The following is a 20819-nucleotide window of genomic DNA, read 5'->3' as shown; positions in this document are numbered from 1 at the left end:
GAGGCTGGCCTCTAAGGACTGTCACCCTCTGGCCAGTGGGAGGCACCAGCAGAAGACCAGATTGTGGGAGAAGAGAGATGCCAGGGTGTTTATTCCTTACCAGTCACTCTCTGCTTCACCGTGGTTCTATCAGTGGCCTCATCACCAAAACTACATTTATGTTGGGGCAGTCCCCCTGACTCTAGTTCTCAACCAGGCCCTGGCAATAGGGTTGTCTCCCCCTGCTGTTCAGGCCGGGGACTGCAACAGCTTCCTGCAGCCCCTGGTCTCCAGGGGTCTCAACATCCCTATATCCCTCACTGGCTCCTCTAACTCTGCGTATATTTCTATAAATAGTTCCTTTGTCAAAAAGCCTCTACACAACAAAGCTGAGTATGCTCTCTATTTCTTGCTGAGCCCCCAGCTAATAGAGCCTCCTACCTTCAAGATTTTAGCAGTCCATGCCGCAGTGACAGACTTAGGGATCACAGTCATTTCTCTGAGCCTGGAATCAAGTAAGTACTTGGGCACATAGAGGCATCACATTTCTCTCAGGGCACTCCCAACACTCAGAGGAAAACATGATGTCAGAAATTTTTTTAAAAGGAAAATAGAAGTGTTTGTCTGAAGCACACTGTACCATTTGAACTAGACGCTCATAGGAAAATATATTTGTATATTTTACAGTCAAGAATGGGTATTTTCTGGGAACTGAAACAGAACTTGGGAAAATCTGGTCTTTTGTGGAGCTATTCATATGTATATCAGCTAGTTGTTGCTCCCAAAAGTCTGTGTAACAAACCGCCCCCAAACTCAGTACCTTAAAATCACAATCATTTAATCTCACAAACCTGCAGGTCAGCTGGGCGGCCCTTCACCCTCCTTGGACAGGTGACTAGTCAAGACATGGCTCTTCTCATGGCAATGACAGAGGTGCAAGAGGCAAGCTCACTCAAACATATTTCAGGACCCTGTTTATGTCACATCTGCCAAAGCAAGTCACATGGCCAAACCCAAGGTCAGGATGTGGGAGAAAGATATTCCCTTCATGGAGGTGAAAGGGAGAAGGTGTAAGCACTTTTGACAATAATCTACCACAGTGGGTAAACTACAAAAAAGTCATTCAAAGGCGGGCTGCTGCTTATTCAATTAAAGAGAGAAGAATTTTTTGTTTCCATTTTCCTCTCATTCATCACAAGTGAACTAAAGTGACTTTTACAAATATCAGGCTAAATTTCTTGTCATCTAGAAAGTTTCTTAATAAAGAGATGATATTGCTCTAGAAATAGAGGCATTTTGAGGTTTCAGACATCAGGCAAAAGTTATTGTTATAGAGAGTCTAATATCCGTTCATGACTAAACTGAGATTGCCAGACTTGGGACCTGAATCTAGCCTTGTTCACTTTGGGGTTTTTTTGTTTTTGTTTTTGTTTTTGTTTTCCTGTGAGGGTCAGATCCCAAAGGAATTACTCTCATTCTGAATTCTGGGGTGAGAATCTACACATACCACTGAAGATGCCTGTTACTGATTCCACAATCTGGATATCCAAAGAGTAGTCAAAGTGTCCAAAGGAATGCTTCCTTATCTGCACAGACTTTCCTTAATTAGTGACTGATTTGAACTTTAACTGAGGTTTATTCGGTTTGGAAGGGGTTGAGTTGAAGATTCCAGTAGCTCTCGCCAGTTTAGTATCCACCAATTCTTTCTTAGTCCAAGGAGCCGGGGGAAAGTGATTCCCTTGTACAGAATTTAAGGAGGAGCAAAAAGTCCTTAGTTATCTTGGTCATCTTTGAGAAGGAAAGAATTGTTTAAAATGGTGAACCCAGCAAAGAAAACAGCTAGAAGATCAGCAAGAAATGTCCATTATGCTCCCTGCACAGTGTGTAAACCCAATAAGTGTTCATAAATGATGGATTGATTTCAAAAGAAACATTAGCTTGGGATTCTAACTGTTTAGTAACAGCGTAGAAATTCAAAGAGATACCAGTATGATTTGCAGTCATGACAAACCGCACAGATTAGATGATACTGGACAAGACTTGAAGAATAAATTGGCTTGACTAGATAAAGAAAAAGGAAAATGCACTGGGAGACAGTGTGAGTAAAGTTTGGAGATATGAATGAACATGATATATGGGGTAGTATGTAGGGGTAATGAAAAGACCATCTTGACCAAAAGGGGGAAGTGATCACAAATTAGGTGGGATGGAGATTGTAGTGCCAGATTATGAGGGTCTCAATAGGTGAAGGAATTTAGATGTTATGTGGTGGATGTTAGAAGCTGTTGGAGTTTCTTAGTGGGGAGATTATTTACTGAAAACATCTCTGGTTATCACAACTGGCTGGTTTTCCTTATGACTTAGGCAGCTTTTGACTTGAGAGTAATGATTGTGGTGAATGAAAGAGGAGATGATTCATGTGTATTTTGACTTCTTTACAAATTTGTTTTTAGCCTGAATCATAGGAAGAGTCTGTAGCCTTTTCCATGGTGTTGTTGGCAGCAGCTGTAGGTTCCCATGGGAACACACATACTCACCCAAACCTTCCTCTTATATTTATGCCCTCAGTTTCTGTTCACTTGGATGTTTTCATCTTTTCTATAGCACATACTCACATACAAGCTTAGAGCACAGTCTGTTTTTCTCTTATAACTAAGGATTCATTCTGAATATTTTCAAATACGTAAAAATCCAAACCAAATGTGATGGAAGGAGGCATTTGGATAGACCATGAAGTGATAACATCACACTGAACACCATCCACTGTAAACATTTTAGCTTTCTGCAGTGACCAGGTGCAGGGAAAATGGCTCAATGTGCTTCTTCAGTGGCTAATTCTGGAAAGCCTTGGCTAAATTCTAATCCAAAATAGGAAGAACCTCCCTCCCTCCCTCATGTTCAGAAGCTTGGCAGTCCTGGGGGTGACATTGCCCATTTCATCTCATGGAAGGAAGTTCTCCTCTGATCATAACAGCAAATCAGCAAATATTAACTGAACTCTTTACTCGTAGAAGACACACTTTCTATGTTACTTTGTTCCTTTGCCAAATTCCAGTGACTTGAAATCCAAAGTAGATGAAATTAAATAAGAGCAGTGGTATGTTTTTGAGAAACTCTGAGTTTGGTTACTGTAGATTTTCTAAGACACTGCTTTCCTTAGTTTATACAAGAAGTATTTATTGAGCTAGCTTCTAGACTAAGTGCTGGTGATTCAGACATGAATAACACTTCCTCTGGAGTGTTTCAGGTAAGACAAATACATGAAACAAATGAGCTGTAATAAAATGTAATAAGTCCTTTAAGAGAAGTGTACAAGTTCTGTGGGAAAGTTGAAGAGAACAATCCCGTGGTTCCAGGGAGGCCTTCACAGAGCAGAAGGCATCTGGGCATGTCTCAGAGGATGAGCAGGGGCTCCCTAAGTTGGGTAAGAGCTCTTAAGGCAGAAAGCAGAATGCATGAAAGCACCGGTACATCAAAGTGCAGGCTGGCTGGGACTTCTTTTCATCCCAGTTGACACAAGTCAGAAATCCAGGGAGAGACCAGTGTGTGGGAAGCAGCTGTCCTCAAGTGTGGTCTTCTCAGCTCAGACCTGCTGCAAGCAGACATTTCAGGACTGCAGAATCAGGCTGATTCAGTCATAAGGGTAGAACTTCCTGGGGAGCAAACTGTTTGCAAACACTTTCATGGAAATGAGACTGTGGACTCAAAATAATGGCAGGTTTTCCAGACTATCAGGAAACACGATTTCTGGAGGAGGAGCCGTATTCTTCTAGAGGGAGCCCAAGGGAAACACCCCAAGGTTTCAGGAATTTCCAGTGGTCCCAGGCTCCTTCCAGAGTCCCAAGAATGCACCCTCATGGTTTTCCTCACCACACACACTTCACTTTACTAAAATATGAATTCACCCCCTAAGTTGGTTTCCTAGGACTAACATAACGAATTACCACGAACGTGGCCTGAAACAACAGAAATTTATTCTCCTGCAGGCCAGTAGGCCAGAAGTCTGAAATCAAGTCAGCAAGGTTGGTTTCTTCCTGCTATGGCTGCCCACCTGTCTCCCTTCAAGGCTCATCTCTACACACAGAAGGCTGCTTGATGGGGAGGAGGGGGCCCTTCTTCTGATTCTCTGCCTGGGGTGGAGCTTTTTATTGGCCCGGGGAGGAAGGAGCTCTCCAGTAAAGAAGCTGGAAGTGCTGGAGAGTAACATCCCAGAGTGGTCCTCAACCAAAGATAGATGGCAGTTTGGTGGATAACTAACCTAGCTCTCTGATCCCTCAGTTAGGATGCCTTTGAAGTTTATTCTGCATTCCCTCCCAGAATTCCAAAATGCAACAATGTTCAGTTGCCGACAAGGATAACTTATTCCATAATATACCTTTTATTCACTTTCTTCCTTTTCCCATCTCACTTCTCTACTGGTAATTCTTGAACTCTCCTCCCAAGTAAATTACTTGCACTCAAATTCTTGTCAGGGTCTGCTTCGAGGGGAATCCAAACTAAGACAAATACTATTTATATGCCAGTAACTCCCAGATTTATATCTCCAGTCCAAACACCTCTCAGATTCCAGAATCATTTATCCAACAGCTCTCCCAGCAGCTCTGCATGGATGTCTAATATCCATTTCAAATTTAATGTGTCCATAAGCGAGATCCTGCTTTCCCCTTCAAATCTGCACTTCTCAAGTTGAAGTCCTTTTGACTCCACTCTTTCTTTCACGTGCACAGATAGCCCTACCTCAAAATCTGTTGGCTCCATCTTCAACTATGTTCAATCTTACCTCTTCTTATCTACCTGTTGGGCCCTCACCCAAGCTGCATTGCCTAGATTGTTGAGAAAATTTCCAAACTGTTTTCCCTCTGGGTCTCTTGCCCCATTAAGATTTCTTTTCTTCATAGCAGCCACAAGGATCCTTTTAAACCATAGTCAGATCATGTCACTCCTCTGCTCAGAACTGGCCGCTGACTTCATCTCAGAGCAAAAGCTAAAGTCCATTGTATGGCATATAAAGCCCAATACCATCTGCTGCCTGTCTTCCCCTCTAATTTCATTTCCTACCACTCTCCTGCTCTTTTTGTTGTAGGACGTTGGTTCTATGTGCTCCTAAGCCTGATACTTCCTAGAGCCTTTGCACTTTCCCCCTGCAACCTGGAACGTTCTTATTCCAAATATCTGCATGCTTTGCTTCTTTACTTATTTAAAGTCTCCACTGAAATGTCACCTTATTTAGAAGAGTCTTCTTTGTGGGATATGAGGTGCGTGTTCTCTGATCATTCCCTTGCCCGACTCTGCTTTCTTCTGCATGCTGCTTTCCTCAGACGCCTGTGTCGGCTGGCTCCTGGTTGGATTCAGTCAACAGGAATTCCATGAGATTGGAGAGTTGGAGGAGGGAAAAGGGAGGGAAGGATGTTTTCTCCTGTCTCAGGCTGCACCTCCAGGTAGCAGCAGATCTAGTTCCCTTTGAACTAGCTTCTAGCTTCTTCCAGGTCACTGCAGCCTCCTGGATATGATAATACAGCATTTTTCCTTTGTTCTTCCAGCATAGGAATGGTGGTGGCTGCCAGGTGTTGCTGATCTCTGGGTTCCTTTGCTGCCACTTATTTGGCCTCTCAGGTCTTCCAATATCAATGTAACCAATTCTCTCCATTAAATTCCTCTCTTTGAAAATACTCAGCCCTATTTTGGTTTTATTCACTGGGTCCTGATTTGACAACTTGTATCAGTTTCAGTCCTAAAAGGAAATTTGTAATTTGAGGAGAGTTTAATAAAAGAACTATTTACATAGGTATTAGTTCGGTTTTGGAAAAACAGCAAGGGTTTGTGCACTGACTTTTGGGCAATAACAGGATCTAATACATAGAAAATCCCAAAGAAATCACACACACACACACACACACACACACACACACACACACACACACACACACACACACACACACACACACACACACACACACACACACCCTTTACTAGATCCAACAAATGAAGCAAAGTTGCAAGGTATAAAATCAACATTCAAAAATTAGTTGTGTTTCTATACACCAGCAAAAAATAAAATTAAGAAAACAATTTCATTTACTATAGCATCCTAAATAAATAAATAAAGCACGTAGGGACAAATTTAACCAGGGAAGTTAAAGACTTGCACACCAAAAACTACAAAACATTGAGAAAAATTAAAGAATATCTAAATAAATGGAAAGACATGTCCTGTGTTCACTAATAGATGACTTAATGTTGTTAAGATGGAAAAATTACCCAAAGCCATCTCTATCAAAATTTCAATGACCATTTTTGCAAAAATGTAAAATCCAATTCTCAAATTTATATGAAAATTAAAAGGCCTAAAATAGCCAAAGTAATATTGGAAGAGAACAATGAAGTTGGAGAATTCACATTTCCCAATTTCCAGACTTATTACAAAGCTACAGTAATCAAAACAGTGTATTATTGTTACCAAGTCCAAACTCTTTCTGCTCGCTGCAGGACAGACCAGAAAATCAGGAGACAATGTGTTGGGGCAAGGAATAACAACTACTCATAAAGCCGGCAGACCAAGAAGGTGGAAGACTGATGTCCTGGAGAGCCATCTTCCACAGGTCAGAATTCAGGTTCTTTTTATACTAAAAGGGGAGGAGGTGTGGATAGTTGTTGCAAACTTCTTGGTGTCAGAATCCTAGGTCAGGTCACAATGTTTCTGTAAACCTCCAACAAGACAAATGTTATTCTCTGCTCTGTAACTTTTTTCTCTATATAAATGGAAAAGTGTTAATACCCTTAAAGGCCAGAGCCTTGAGAATGGGCTAATCTTGTATACTTCAGGTTATAGATAACATTCTTTTACCAAAGGTGCAGAACCACTATAACTAAGCACAGGAAACAGAGCAGTGTCAGAGCCAAAGGAACAGATCGAATATGGAGTCAGATTTGTTCTTCTCTACTACATTACTGGCATAAATATAGACATAGGGACCAATGGAACAGAATTAAGGGTCCTTAATAAAACCCATACATGTATGGCCAATTAATTTTGGACAAAGGTTACCAAGGTCATTCAGTGTGGAAGGAATAATCACTTCAACAAATGGTAGTGGAGCAATTTGATATCCACATGCAAAAGATTGAAGTGCGACCTCACAATATATACAAAAAATTAACTCAAAATCGATGAAAAATCTAAGCATTAGAGTTAAATCCATAAAACTGTTAACAAGAGAACATGGATACAAATCTTCATGACCTTAAGTTTGACTATGGATTTTGGGTATGACACCAAAAGAATAAGCAATAAAAGAAAAAGTAGATAAATTGGACCTCATCAAATTTAAAAACCTTTGTGCATCGAAGGACATTATTGAGAAAGTGAAAAGACAACCTCCAGAATGGGATAATTTATTTTGCAATCATATAAATGATAAGAGTCTAATATCCAGAATATACAAAGAACTTTTACAACTCAACAAAAAGACAACCCAATGTAAAAATAGGCAAAGGACTTGAATAGACATTTCTCCAGAGAAGTTATACAAATGGACAACTAGCAAATGAAAAGATGGTAAATATCATTAGTCATTAGGGAAATACAAATCAAAACTGCAATGAGATACCACTAGGAGGGCTATAATTTAAAAATGTAAAATAGTGTTGGCAAGGATGTGGAGAAATTGGAACCCTCTTACAGTGCTGTTGGGAATTTTAAATGGTGTAGCCACTGTAGAAAATGGTTTGGTGTTTCCTCAAAAAATTAAACATAGAATTACCACATGAACCAGCAATTCCACTGCTCGGTATATACCCAAAAGAATTAAAAACAAGTACTCAAATACATGTGCGTGCATGTTCATAGCAGCACTGTTCACAATTACCAAAAGGTGGAAGAACTCAAATTCCATTAGTGAATGATAAATTGTGGATGAACAAGTTGTGGTATAATGGAATATTATTCAGCCATAAAAAGAATGAAGTTGATACAAGTTATGACATGAATTGTACCTCAGAAACATTATGCTCAGTGAAAGAAGCCAGGCACAACAGGCCACCTATTATATGATTCCATTTATATGACATACTCGGGGTGGGTACATCCACAGAGACAGGAAGCAGATCGGTGGTTGCCAGGGCCTAGGAGAAATGGGTGGGTGGGGAGTAACTGCTTAATGGTTATGGAGTTTTCTTCTGGGGTCATGAAAATGTTTTGGAACCAGATAGAGGTGATGATTGCATCATGGATGTACTAAAATGACACTGAATTATTCACTTTAAAATGGTGAATTTTATGTTATGTGAATTTTACCTCAATCTAAAAAAGCCAGGTATAAAATGCTTAGGAACTTAAGCTACTCTGGTTTTATATGGATTTTTGGGGTGGGGGGGTAGAAAAGAAAAGTAATAAAAGGCATTAAATTATGTATTTATTATTTGGTACTAATTACTGTATTAAAATGATTTGGAAGAAGAAAGTATATGTTTGTTAATACAAGATACATATGTGAATGCTGGACTATAAGAAGAAATCATATGTTCTGGAGATATATTCTCATAAAAAAATGTTTGAGTCTAAAATACTGAGAAGTGAACAGAGTCTCTAACGCTGGTGAGTTATGTGGACTCATGGGTTATTTTTGTCAAGAAAACTACAGCATATATGTTTGCTACGGTGTCCTGTTGCTATATTCTGCTACTAGAGGGGTTTCCCTGATTTGACATGTCGGGCCTTGGTCTGACATCTGTATACCAATGCACTGCATTTCTTTTGTCACTTACTTAACAAGAATTTTTATGTTGTGATGACTAGAATGGAGAAAATTAATCTAACCAGATGGAATTTAACAAACATGAGAAGTCCTTTACTCAGATCTAGAAAAACAAACAACTGTCCAAGATCTGGGTGGAGGAGACATGGTTTAACAGTATCACATGGAAGGGAGAAAAAAAAATGCTCAGGGGTTTCTGTTTGCTGGAAGCTAAACATGAGTCAACAGCAAGTTGTGGCTTCTTAACAAAACAGAGCAAAACAAAACCCTAAAGAAATCTTAGCTTGGAAAAACAGCATTGTGGTATCTAGGTGAAGAAACCCTTTGTCTCTCCTTCACTCATCAGCCCATACCGGGGGGGACTGAGTTCTGCTCCAGGTGTTACATAACAGAGGGGGCAGCATCAAGCCTCAGGGGTCTGGAGGGAGGGGATGGGCACGGGCAAGGCTGAAACCATCCACGTGAGGAATGTCTGCAGGAATGGGGAATATAGTGCGGGGTATAATATATCTTTAACTATCTGTGCTGGGCAGGCAGGTTCACAGAGGGAGTTTGTAAGAGATAAATGACTTACTCTGTGCCACTCCCTTCTATAGAAAAAGGAACTTAATATCGAGTGTCTACTCTGTGCCAGGAAGTGCTACCCACCTTACATTGTGTTGTTACGTTACTTGCCTACAGCAGCTCTCGGAGACGGTTCTTGATGTGTTTCTAACACCTTAGCAGCGTTCTAATAACTCTCTTCCATCTGAGGATCAAGCCAGGAGAAAGTGTTTGTGTATTAATGTAAACACAGTATTTTGATACTGGGCTCCAGTATTCAACTTGAAGGTTAAGTAGTCAGCTTCAGAAGAAGGCCCTTTCCTCCCCGGATCTGACGCAATGGTGTACCATTCACTTCACACACGCAGTGTTGTCTGTCCTCTTTGCGCCATGGTTGTAGGCCAAGTAGGAAACACTGCTGGGAAAACTGGGCTCCCTGGTGTCAGTGGGGATGATAGGATTCTGGAGTAGCAGCAAGTTGACAGCATGTAGTTGTCAGAGCGAAGGAGGATTGGTAGAATTAATTTGCTGCGTGAATTGCCACAATAAGCCTATCGGAAGACAAGTTGATGCAGTTATCCTAATGGAAAACAAGACCAGAACAACAGCCAGGGGGCCTTGGCCCACAGGAATCCGGGCCAAAGACTAATAAACCGTGGTATCCTAGGAGCAAGATAAAAGGGCAGGCAATTGCTTGGTTTATATATCCAAAAAGATCTTGAGTCGGTCAGCATCACAAAGGGTAATCACAGTCTCTAGTCTAGTTTCAAGAGTTGAGGTGATTTTCAGACTCAGAATCCACTGACCTAAGGGCCATGTCCCCTTGAAGAAAGTCCCTGAAACACCATAGCGAGTAGTCATCATAGCTATTAACAGTCCTCCCTCAAAAGGAGCTACAGACGTTTACCAGGTTACCTACCCACTGCGGAAAGTGAATATTCGGGTATTTTGAAGGCTGTGGATAAGCTGACATGGATACCAAACAACCCAAAAATAGCATTGGCCTCCTTATTAGAGTGGGGACATTTAGAGGCCAACTGATAAACAGAGGCCAGCCCCCCAAGTCAGGGGTCTGTGGGGTATTTAGCAACTGGAATAACCCTCACATTGGTTCTCTGTGTAGTATTCACTTATGGTAGGAAAGGCTAAGTAAGTAGAAACCCCTAAATGTTCTCCTTGATCCTATCCCTGGGATATATAGCTAATTTTTTTCTTACCCTCATCATGAACTCAAGACCCCTCAAATACTCACATCCAAGTATTCAGCTCTGTCTTGGTTTCCCTTGCCTCTTTCCTAGCTTGGATACCATGGACATCTGAGTGACCAAGGACCACTAGGTGGCAGCAGAATCTCAACTGACTGTCCACCAACTTGGGCACCAAGTCAGATAGGATACATGTTATCTATAATGGGAGCCTCAAGTTTGAAGGGGCAGTGGAATTAAACAAAGGATAGAGCATACAGGGAGATCAGCCATCAAGGGACGAGAAGACCTTGAGCCTCATGTAAGTGTAAACCAGGAAAGTGCCTAGACTTAAGCAGTGGGGGGAGGTAGCAGCTTCCCCGGGTTCGCTGTCTGTGCCGCTTCATACCTGTGCATGTGGGGAGTCTCCTCCTGCTCTGAAACATCCCTGCGCAAATACTCTGAAGCTCTTTCTAGTTAAAGGTTCGTTACTTAATGCCAACAAGCCTCCTGGAATCCTTTTTCCTTAACTACCTTGCCAATCCCCAGTTCTAGATGGAATCAACCCTCTTGTCTGTCTCCTTCTGGGCAGCCAGATGCTCCTGCAGACAGTTACAAAAGTCTACACATTGGATCAACTCTAAATCCACGAAATGTAACCTCAGTGAGTCCCTGAATGTCTCAGAGCTGAGACTGTGAAAGTTGTGATGTGCACAAGTTCAACCTGCACATCACGTCCAGGGGAGCCAAACGGAGGTTATGGGGTGAGCCATATGGCTAAGGGCTCTGTGGGAACAAGGACATCTTGGATGACTGCACCGTAGGATGATCATACCTAAGGACCAGTGATATGAGTCACATCTCAGGGGAAGCCAATGTGCAGACAGTGACCCACACCAGGTACCATTCTCACACACAGAATTTTCAAGTCTCCAGTCAAACCTGCTCTTACCTACCGAGAAGGAATCCTGAATGTAGTAGCTTTTAATCCTGAAATACATGGAAGTAAAAGTGAGGTAAAAGGAAAAGCCAGTGTAAGCTGGGAGTGTGACAGAAAATTTTCAGAAGTGGGTTATCATCAGTCAGAAGCAGTTGCATGCAGCCCTCCCCCCACCATGGCATCAAAAATTAATTTCTATTTCATTTATTTAAAAAGTAAGTTTTGGTTCCATGATGAACTGTGAAGTATCTGGTTTAGAATTGATCTCACAGGAAGAATAATCCAGGCACAAGTCTTACCCAGCTTAAAACAAACAAAAGAAGCCTTCATTATCAGAGGAGGAGAGGCATGATTTTGAGTCCAGCACATTCTGCTTATGGTCTATTATTATTGTTACTGCTACTACTACTACTACTAAGAGGCCTGTGCTACGTAATACTACATGTATTGACACATTTCCTCATCTACTCTTTAAAGAGCCTCGTGAGTTAGGTACTGTTATTTCCCATTTCATAGATGAGGAACTGATGCCTAGAAATGTTAAGTAATTTGTTCAGGGTAAATGGTGGAGCTGAAATTTGGATACAGTCTCTCTGGCTCTAGAACGATTTATTTGTTTGCAGTTAGATGCTGTGCTAAGTGACCTATATGGATTCCCCAACTCAATTGTCATAGTGCTATAAGGAAGATATGCTTATTAATCCCATTTTACACAGAGGAGAAAACAAACTGAGAATCAAAGAGGTACAAGGCAAGTGGCAAAGCCAAGATGCAAACAGGCACTCAGAGTCGAGAGGCTCCATGACCAACTCCTGTGCTGTTCTCCTACCCTCCCACCCCAAGCCCTGTATTCCACTTATTTGTGACCCTTATAAACAAACACCAAAGGAGGAGAGAGACTGCAGCACCTGGTAGGGGGTGGTAGTGGTAATTCTTGGGGATACTGATAACCAGTGGAAGTGGCTGATATGCCCAGAAATGGTGCCAACGCCTGCAGGTTTTACGTGATCATTGGGAGGAGTGGTGGTGCCTGGCAGATGACAGATGATGGCCAATAGGTTGTGTCCAAGACCAAGTGAGGGCTGTTCCCTGGTGTATTAGTTATCTATCGCTGCATGATAAATTATCCCTAAACCTGATGGTCTAAACAACAAACATTTACTTTCTCATGGTTGAGAGAAGGCTCTCAAGTTTCATTACTGTTGCCCAGAAAACCATGTTCTCACAAGAGAGGGTCCTCAGGAATGGTGGTCCCCATAGTGCAGGAGGAAATCAGCTATATTGGATTCCTGAGCTTTTGTCTTTGTCTCCTTAAAAAATACACATTTCTAAATGTGAGTTTGTATATTTACTCATTCATGTATTTATTCTGCATCAGGTGCATGAACCGACTCCATCCCTGACCTATGCACATCATTGTTTGATACAAAGCCCTCTCTGTCTGTTTGTTGTGTGGATTTATGTATTTATCCTGTTTTATTTCTATTCCTCATGCTCAGACCATCATGCTAGCATGTTTGGTGGATGCTTTCGTAATGTTTAGCAGTATTAACTACGAATGTATTTTGAATTTATATAAACTGTTGTGTTATGCACATTTAGTCCACGTGTTCCACACGGTGCCCTACGCTGTGCATTCACCACATTCTGCCTGCAATCTCCATTTTTATTCAGGCAAAGACACCCTTCCTTCCCAAGGAGGAAGACAGTTCATAGAGTAGAGGGTCCCCCAAGAAAGTCTGTCCAGCGAGGGAGAGATCAGGTAGAAGAGGAGACACACTGGAGAAGAAGAGAGGGAAGGAAGGATGATGTCTGCATAATGCCTAGTGCTTTTGTGTGCTTTTCCCATTTAACATCCAAAGCAGCTTTACTGAATAAATATCATTCTCTGAGCCTCCTCCTATGATAGAGGGGGAGGCTCAGAGAAGTTAGGTAAATTGTCCATGTCAGTCAATTTATCTGAGGAGACAACTGGTCACCTTAAAGGTCACACAATTGATACGTGAAAGAGCTTTGCTATAGACCCAGATTAGGCTTCTTCTAGAGCAGTGGTTCTCAGCCTTAGCTGTACATTAGCACCACCTGGGGAACTTCTTAATGCTGATGCATGAAGATGCTTCTCATAATACGGTCTTCCAGTCACTGACCCCTAAACCAGCTCAGGTTCTTGTTAAAAATGCAGATTCCTGTATCCACAGAACCAGAATGAGGAAGGGGAAGGGGAAGGTGGTCCTTGGGAATTTACCCTTTTAAAACCCCCTAGGTAATTCTTACACACACCTCAGTTGGAGAACCACTGCATTGTGTCACATCGCAAAGAAAAAGTCACTTCACATCCAGTAGTATTTCTCCATCCAGGATCTTTTGAAATTGATGAAACACAACTACTAAAGGGGCTGATGATTTTTTGCCTTCCATGAGGGTTTATGGGTAAGACCCACTCCTCTCAGGCATCGTTAATTTTGAAAGAGTATTACAAGAATGGAGATCACTTAAAGACGTTTATAGAATTTTGTAACTCGTGAAAGCGCTCTTTGGGGCTGATAAATTAAGTTTCATTTACTCATATAAAATGAGAGGCATGAGATGGATCTAAGTCAAGGCCGTAGAATTCTTATCGTTGATGGACTAAGAACACACACAAAAACCTGAACGTGAACGTTTACAGCAGCTTTATTCATAACTGCCAAAACTTGGAAGCAACCAAGATGCCCTTCAATAGGTGAATGGATATGCAAACTGTGATACATCCATACAATAAATACTGATCAGTGAAAAAAGAAATGAGCTATCAAACCATGAAAGACATGGAAGAAACTTAAATGCTTATTGTTAAGTGGAAGAAGCCAATCTGAAAAGGCTTTGGGGTAACTACCAAGGAGGACTATTGCTGGATCATATGGCAACAGAGTATCCTTGATTTTGTTTTTAAAACATTTTTCTTTCTGAAATCTTGTGTTTACTTTTTACACTCCCAGCCTACCTGTCTAAGATATCTAAAAACCCACTGCGATTTTCTCTGAAAAGTGTGTTCTTGCTCCCGCAATGAGAAGGCCTTCCCCCTAGCCCCAGTGTTTCTTTTCCCCTGCATCCTGCTGACAAGTCCACGAGGCTTCTAGTTACATGGCATCTTTATTGCTCTCCAGTGGGTGCTCTTTTCTCTGAAGAAAACAGGGGAGAAACAAGCCTTAAAGCGTCCTTTTCTGTTGGGTCAATTTTCTGCTAATAGACCTGAATTAAGTTACAGAGGCCTGGATCACAAGTGTAATAGAAGTTTCTGTTCACAGTGAGGCAACAAACTCAACACATCTGAAAGTCAGAAAGCTGGACTTCTCTTGTGTAAAAGATCTCAGCTAGAGGAGAAAGGAAAGAAAGGGAGGAAGGAAGGGAGGGAGGGAGGGAGGGGAGGAGGGAGGGAGGAAGGGAGGGAGGGAGGGAGGAAGTAAAGGGAAAGGGAAAGAGAAAGAGAAAGAGAAAGAGAAATGGAACCTTCTTGCCTGTGATTGTTTCTGTTGTGAAATTGTAACCGAGCAGGACCCTACAAGCCTTCCCAGGACAGACCCCTCCTCACGTCCTTCACTGTAGCTCTTCTCTGATTATAGTATCTCACACACATTTCCTGAGTTTTTCAGATGCTAAAAACCACCTCCAAATGAAAGAAATTAACTACTTGATGAGCACGAGCAGGAGCATGGCAACCCCAGACCTTCTGGCACCTAAGGACTGATCGCATTAAGCTGCCCGGTTACCTCAGCATCAGCCAGTCAGAGAATTGTGCACATGCTGATCACATACCCTGAAACCCCCTCCCTTAGCTAGCCTTTCAAAATGCTTTGCTGAAACCCTTCAAGGAGTTCGGGGGTTTGGGGGGCCAAGCCACCCGTTCTCCTTGCTTGGCACAGCGATACACCTCACTCTGCTCCGAACTCTGACCTTTCATTTTGTTTGGCCCCACGGTGTACTGGGCACATGAACTTGCGTTCAGTAACAAAATGGGGTCCAGGAGAGGGGAGCAGCAGTACCTCAGTGTTGGCGGTTGCATTCCAGGATTAGTTGGGAGACGGACGTCTACTGACCTGATTCAAGTCAGCTGGAACTATTGAGTAGTCGGCAACACAGAGGTTGTGAGAGAGACTTATGGCATAGATTTCAGCCTGCAGGTAGTGGCTATTTCTGTCCATGTTCTCACTTGTTTGTGAGTTGGCTTTGATTGACTCTTGAAGTGAACATTAACCTCTAGACTGTGGATTACAACATAGTTTGTTGGGGTCAATGGGCTTGATATTTTGCATCTATGAATGGAAAATCTTAACACACTTCATTACTGTTTGTTAATTATCTACTTCAATGTGAGGTAACATATGCATGTCTCATAGCTGTGTGGCCACTAGGTTGTAGTAGAAAGTCTCGTGAATCTACAGGAGGCATCTTATTGTCCCAGCATATACTGATGACAAGGCAGTACAGTATTATTGAATTAGTAAGTTCTCTGTGACTCACAGAATACAGAAAAGTGTATTATCCCTCATCGTATTTCTTCTAGAACCACTTAAACTATGAACTAGTGAAAAGGGAGAAGATCTTTATTGGATAACTGGGATTAGGCAGGTGTATCAGTTAGCTGTTTCTGCATAACAAATGATCTCATTATAATAACAACCATTTATGTGCTCATGATCTTGTGTGTTAGCAACTGGGTCTGGAATCTGTCAGTAAGCTTGCCTCTGCTCTACATGGTATCCTCTGGGCTCAGCAAGAAACTGGTTAGAACCTGACAGCCACAACTGCACAGGAGCAAGAAGGACATAACCAGACATGACCCAATGCTCATTGAAATATAATTAGCATTACAGTTTAGCACCCCACCCCTTGCCACCATGGGTTTTTCTGTGTGCATCACAGGTAAGAACATGAGCAAAGAGGACGAACATGACTAAGCATTCCAGAGGCAAGAGCCGTCAATCAAACAAAAGACCACCTCTAAGTGAGGGTATAGGAGAATGGGCAAACAAGGATCTCTGTTTTTCCTCCCTTGGATCAGCCCACCTCCTGTTCTTGGAGGTGCACTTTCCCTAAATAAATCCTTTAAAATCTTTCACTACACAATGCTCCATCTCCCATCTGAATTCTTATCTTTCTTGTCATGTCTTTCGGGTATGACAAGAACTGGGTCTTTTCCCTTCCCCTGTTGGGGTAATACTTTTAATAGCTTCTCCCTATTTCCCCTCACCCCCAGCCCCTGGCAACCATCATTCTATTTGGTTTCTATGAGTCTGGCTTTTTGTGTAGATTCCATATACAAGTGATGCCATGCAGAATTTGTCTTTGTCTTATTTCACTTAGAATAATGCCCACAGGATCCACTCATGTTGTCACAAGTAGCAAGATTTCCTTCTTTAAAGCTGAATAATATTCCATTGTATGTATATACCACATCTTTACCCACTCATCTGCTGACATACACTTAAGTTGTTTTTGTATGTTGGCTATTGTGAATAATTCTGCAATAAATATGGGGGTACAGATATGTTTTTGAGATCCTGTTTCCATTATCTTTGGATATATATCCAGAAGTGAGATTGCTGGATCATATGATCTATTTGTAATTTTGGAGGAACCTCCATACCACTTTCCATTTGGCTTGAACCTACCTATATTACCACCAACAGTGTTCAAGGGGTCCCTTTCCTCCATATCCTCGCCTTGTCTCCTGTCTTCTTGATGATAGCCATTGTCTTTTTATCTTTGATTTTTGACAGGTTCATTACAATGTGTCTTGGAGAAGGTCATTTTGCTTTGAAATAAAGGGTTGATTTATTAGCTTCATGACCTTGTATGTCCAAGTCTCTCCTCAGGGTTGGGAAGTCCTCAGCTATTATTTATTTAAATAAACTTTCTGCTTCCTTCTCCCTCTCTTCTCCCTCTGGAAACCTGATTATTCTAATAGTTGTACATTTCATTGAGTTTCATGGATCAGGTAGGATTTCTTCATTCTTTTTTATTCACTTTCTTTGTACCCCTCTGACTGGGTTATTTCAAGGTTCCTGTCCTCTAAGGTAACTTATTCTGTCTTCTGTCTGATCTTCTCCGGTGCAAATTCTCTCTATTGAATTTTTCGTTTCATTCATTGAATTCTTCAGCTCCAGATTTCTATCTGGCTCTTTTTTATGATTTATATCTCTCAGTGAAATTTCTTGCTTTGTTCATGTATTTTTTTCCTGACATCATTGAATTGCCTTTCTGTGTTTTCTTGTAGCTTACGGACTTTCCTCAAAACAGCTGTTTTTAATTCTTTATCAGCTAGATTAAAAGAGTCTGTGCTTTTGAGCTCGGTTATTGGAGAATTAATGCTGTCTTCTGGTGACGGTGTTTCTTTGGTTCATGTTCCTTACAGTTCCGATTGCTGCGTTCACATTTGAAGTAGCAGACTCCTCCTCAAAACTGTCCTAGCTGCCTTCAGGTGGGCTTTTCTTCCTGCCTTTGTGTGGCTCTACCTGCTCCACGTGTCTTGCTTTCTTTTGTGGCAGGATCTTAAGCTTTGAAGTCTTCCATGGTTCTTAACAACTCACCCGGATGGCTGCTAGAAACCTCTCTTGTTTTCCAGAAGGGGGCGCTAGAGTACAAGTTTGTGTTTCTCCTCCGCCCACAGATCCTGGTCTGTTTTTCTGAGAATGCTCCTTTAACCAGACTCTGAGCTCCTGCCACTGCACTCAGAGCCGGCTATGGAGTCGGGGGAGGTGTGTGTTTAGTCCTGGGGCAATGGGGGTGCCTGCAGTGTGGTGGGGAGACACTCAGGAGAGGTTCTCCCAGTGGCTTGTGGGCAGGCTTCCTGCTGGAGTCCTGAGCTCAGTCTGCAGGATCTGTGTCCCTTTAATGGCCTTTGACATTTTTCTGTGCTCCTTTCCTGATCTTCTTCCCACCCATCATGAGGGTCCTGCCTTGGTGTCCCAGGCGCTGCTGGAAGAAATGGATTTCTCTGGCAGTGCTCTGCACAGCTGGGGGTAGATGGGCATTCACTCACTACTCTCCTTTTTCCCTGTGGGAGAGGTCACTGCGGAATAGCTCAGCCCCTCACTGTCATTGTTGGGGAGAAGCAGTGCTTGCAAAGTTCCCCTGACCCTCTCCACTGTGTGCACAAATATTTATTTTAATGGCACGCTGGAATCTCCCCTTAGGAAAGCTGGACTTTACAAATTCTCTTTCATCATTGGATATTTGCCTAAGTCAGCACTCCCCAGACTTGCCTTGGCTGCAGCCAAGAGGGTTTGGGGCAGGTTTGCTGGCTCTGGTGGTCCCATAGCACTGACTGAGGTCTGTCTGCCTATTACCAGATGTACAGGTGGGCACGACTCCTCTTGGGTCCCTTGGCGTATAGTGCTGGACCCCACAACTACCACAAGGCATTTTTATTCATGGATGAATGCCTAATTAGTTGTTTAAAAAGGGACAAAACGGAGGGACATCCTGTGCTACCATGATGCTCACGTGAGAACTGTAATTTTTAAACAGATGTCCGTACATAACCTAAGTCTGAAAAGACATTCAGGTCTCAGTTTTACCACTTTAATTTGAACCTTTTTATTTGTGACTTTAAAATATTTAAAAGAAAAATAAAATCATGTTGAAAGAAAGTTGAGAGAATTTCTTTGCAAACTTTAGAGTAGAATTTAGTTAGGAATGATACCAGTTTTTCTTCTTTACATGACTGTAAATGCTTTTTATAGATTAGCTGACTGACTCCCTCTCAACCTCCTTTCCATTGACGCTGCACCACCACGTCCATCCATGTCCACCCAGATCCCTGAAGTAGCTCCTACTTTGTCTCCAGGGACCTAGTCTTGGTGCTCTCAGAGCAGTGGTTCTCAGCAGACTGGACCCAGCCCAGTGTCAGCCTCCCCTGACATCTTAGTCAGCTCAGGCTGCCATAGCAAAGTGCCACAGACCTGGTGGCTTAAACAACAGAAATTTATTTCTCACAATTCAGGTGGATGGCAGCCCAAGATCAAGGTGCCAGCATGATTGGGTTCTGATAAGGGCTCGCTTCCTGGCTTATAGGCAGCTGCCTCCTCACTGTGTCCTTATATGGCAAAGAAAGTGAAAGAGAGCAAGTCTCTGATGTCTCTTCTTATCAGGGCACTAATCGTCTCATGGGGACCCCACCTTCATGACCTCATGGAAACTTAATTACCTCCCAACCCCCCATGTCTTAATACCATCACATTGTGGGGTTAGGGCTTCAATGTATGAATTTGGGAGGGACATGATTCAGTCCATGGCTAGGACTAGTTAGAAATGCAAATTCTCAGGCCTCACTCCAGATCTGCTGATTCAGGAACACTGGATGTGGAGCCCAGCAGTATGTGTTTTAACAGGTGCTCCAGGTGGTTCTGATGCATGGAGAACCATGGCTACAAACCATTCTCTCTTTTCTTAATTATATTTTATTAATTTTATTGAAGTGTAGTCAGTTTACAATGTATCTATTTCTGGTGTACAGCATAATGCATCAGTCATTCATGAACATACATATATTCATTTTCATATTTTTCACCATAAGTTACTACAAGATATTGAATATAGTTCCCTGTGCTATACAGTATAAACTTGTTGTTTATCTATTTTATATATATTAGTTAATATCTGTAAATCTCGAACTCCCAATTTATCTCTTCCCACTCCCTTGGTAACCATAAGTTTGTTTTCTATGTCTGTGAGTCTGTTTCTGTTTTGTAAATAAGTTTGTTTTTCCTTTTTTTTTTTAGATTCTACATATAAGTGATATCATATGGTATTTTTCTTTCTCTTTCTGGCTTACTTAACTTAGAATGACATTCTCCAGGTCCATCCATGTTGCTGCAAATGGCATTATTTTATTATTTTTATGGCTGAGTAGTATTCCATTTTATAAATATACCACAGCTTCTTTATCCAGTCATCTCCCAGTGGACATCCAGTTGTCTCCATGCCCTGGCCACTGCAGATAGTGCTGCTATGAACATTGGGGTGCATGTACCCTCCTGAGCCAAGGTTCCTTCTGGATAAATGCCCAGGAATGGGATTGCTGGATCATATGGTAAGTCGATTTTCAGTCTTTTGAGGAATCTCCATACTGTTTTCCATAATGGCTGCACCAAACTGCATTCCCACCAACAGTGTATGAGGGTTCCCTTTTCTCCACAGCCTCTCCAGCATTTATTGTACAAACTGTTCTCTTCACTGTACCTCTTTAACAGTGAAAATGGATCATGTTACCCCCTGCTTAAAAAAATCCATCAAGGAGTTCCCACTACACTCACAGCGAAATACCAACATCTAGAGAGGTGTCAAAGCCTCTGCACTTTGTCCCTTTAATGCGTCTCCTACCTCATCTTGTAACTCCCTTTGCTTATCATGTGTCACACTTGCAGGCTCCCTTGCTGT

General features: G+C 42.0%; 1 long non-coding RNA gene across 2 annotated transcripts in view; it reads left to right on the top strand.

The window, feature by feature from the left end:
- LOC106730842 overlaps positions 1 to 20819 on the top strand; it is a 51585-nt gene that overhangs the window by 20550 nt on the left and 10216 nt on the right. The window contains exons 3-4 of one of the 2 annotated variants that reach the window (XR_004321275.1): positions 6466 to 6578; positions 20319 to 20445. This is a non-coding gene — a long non-coding RNA (uncharacterized LOC106730842). Of the gene's footprint in view, positions 1 to 6465; positions 6579 to 20318; positions 20446 to 20819 lie in introns of those variants that run through there. The other variant, XR_001367286.2, reaches the window with a different exon arrangement.

The sequence above is a fragment of the Camelus ferus genome, chromosome 7 (genome assembly GCF_009834535.1).
Source record: "Camelus ferus isolate YT-003-E chromosome 7, BCGSAC_Cfer_1.0, whole genome shotgun sequence".
NCBI lineage: Eukaryota > Metazoa > Chordata > Mammalia > Artiodactyla > Camelidae > Camelus > Camelus ferus.
This window is presented reverse-complemented; position numbering and strand designations above follow the sequence as displayed.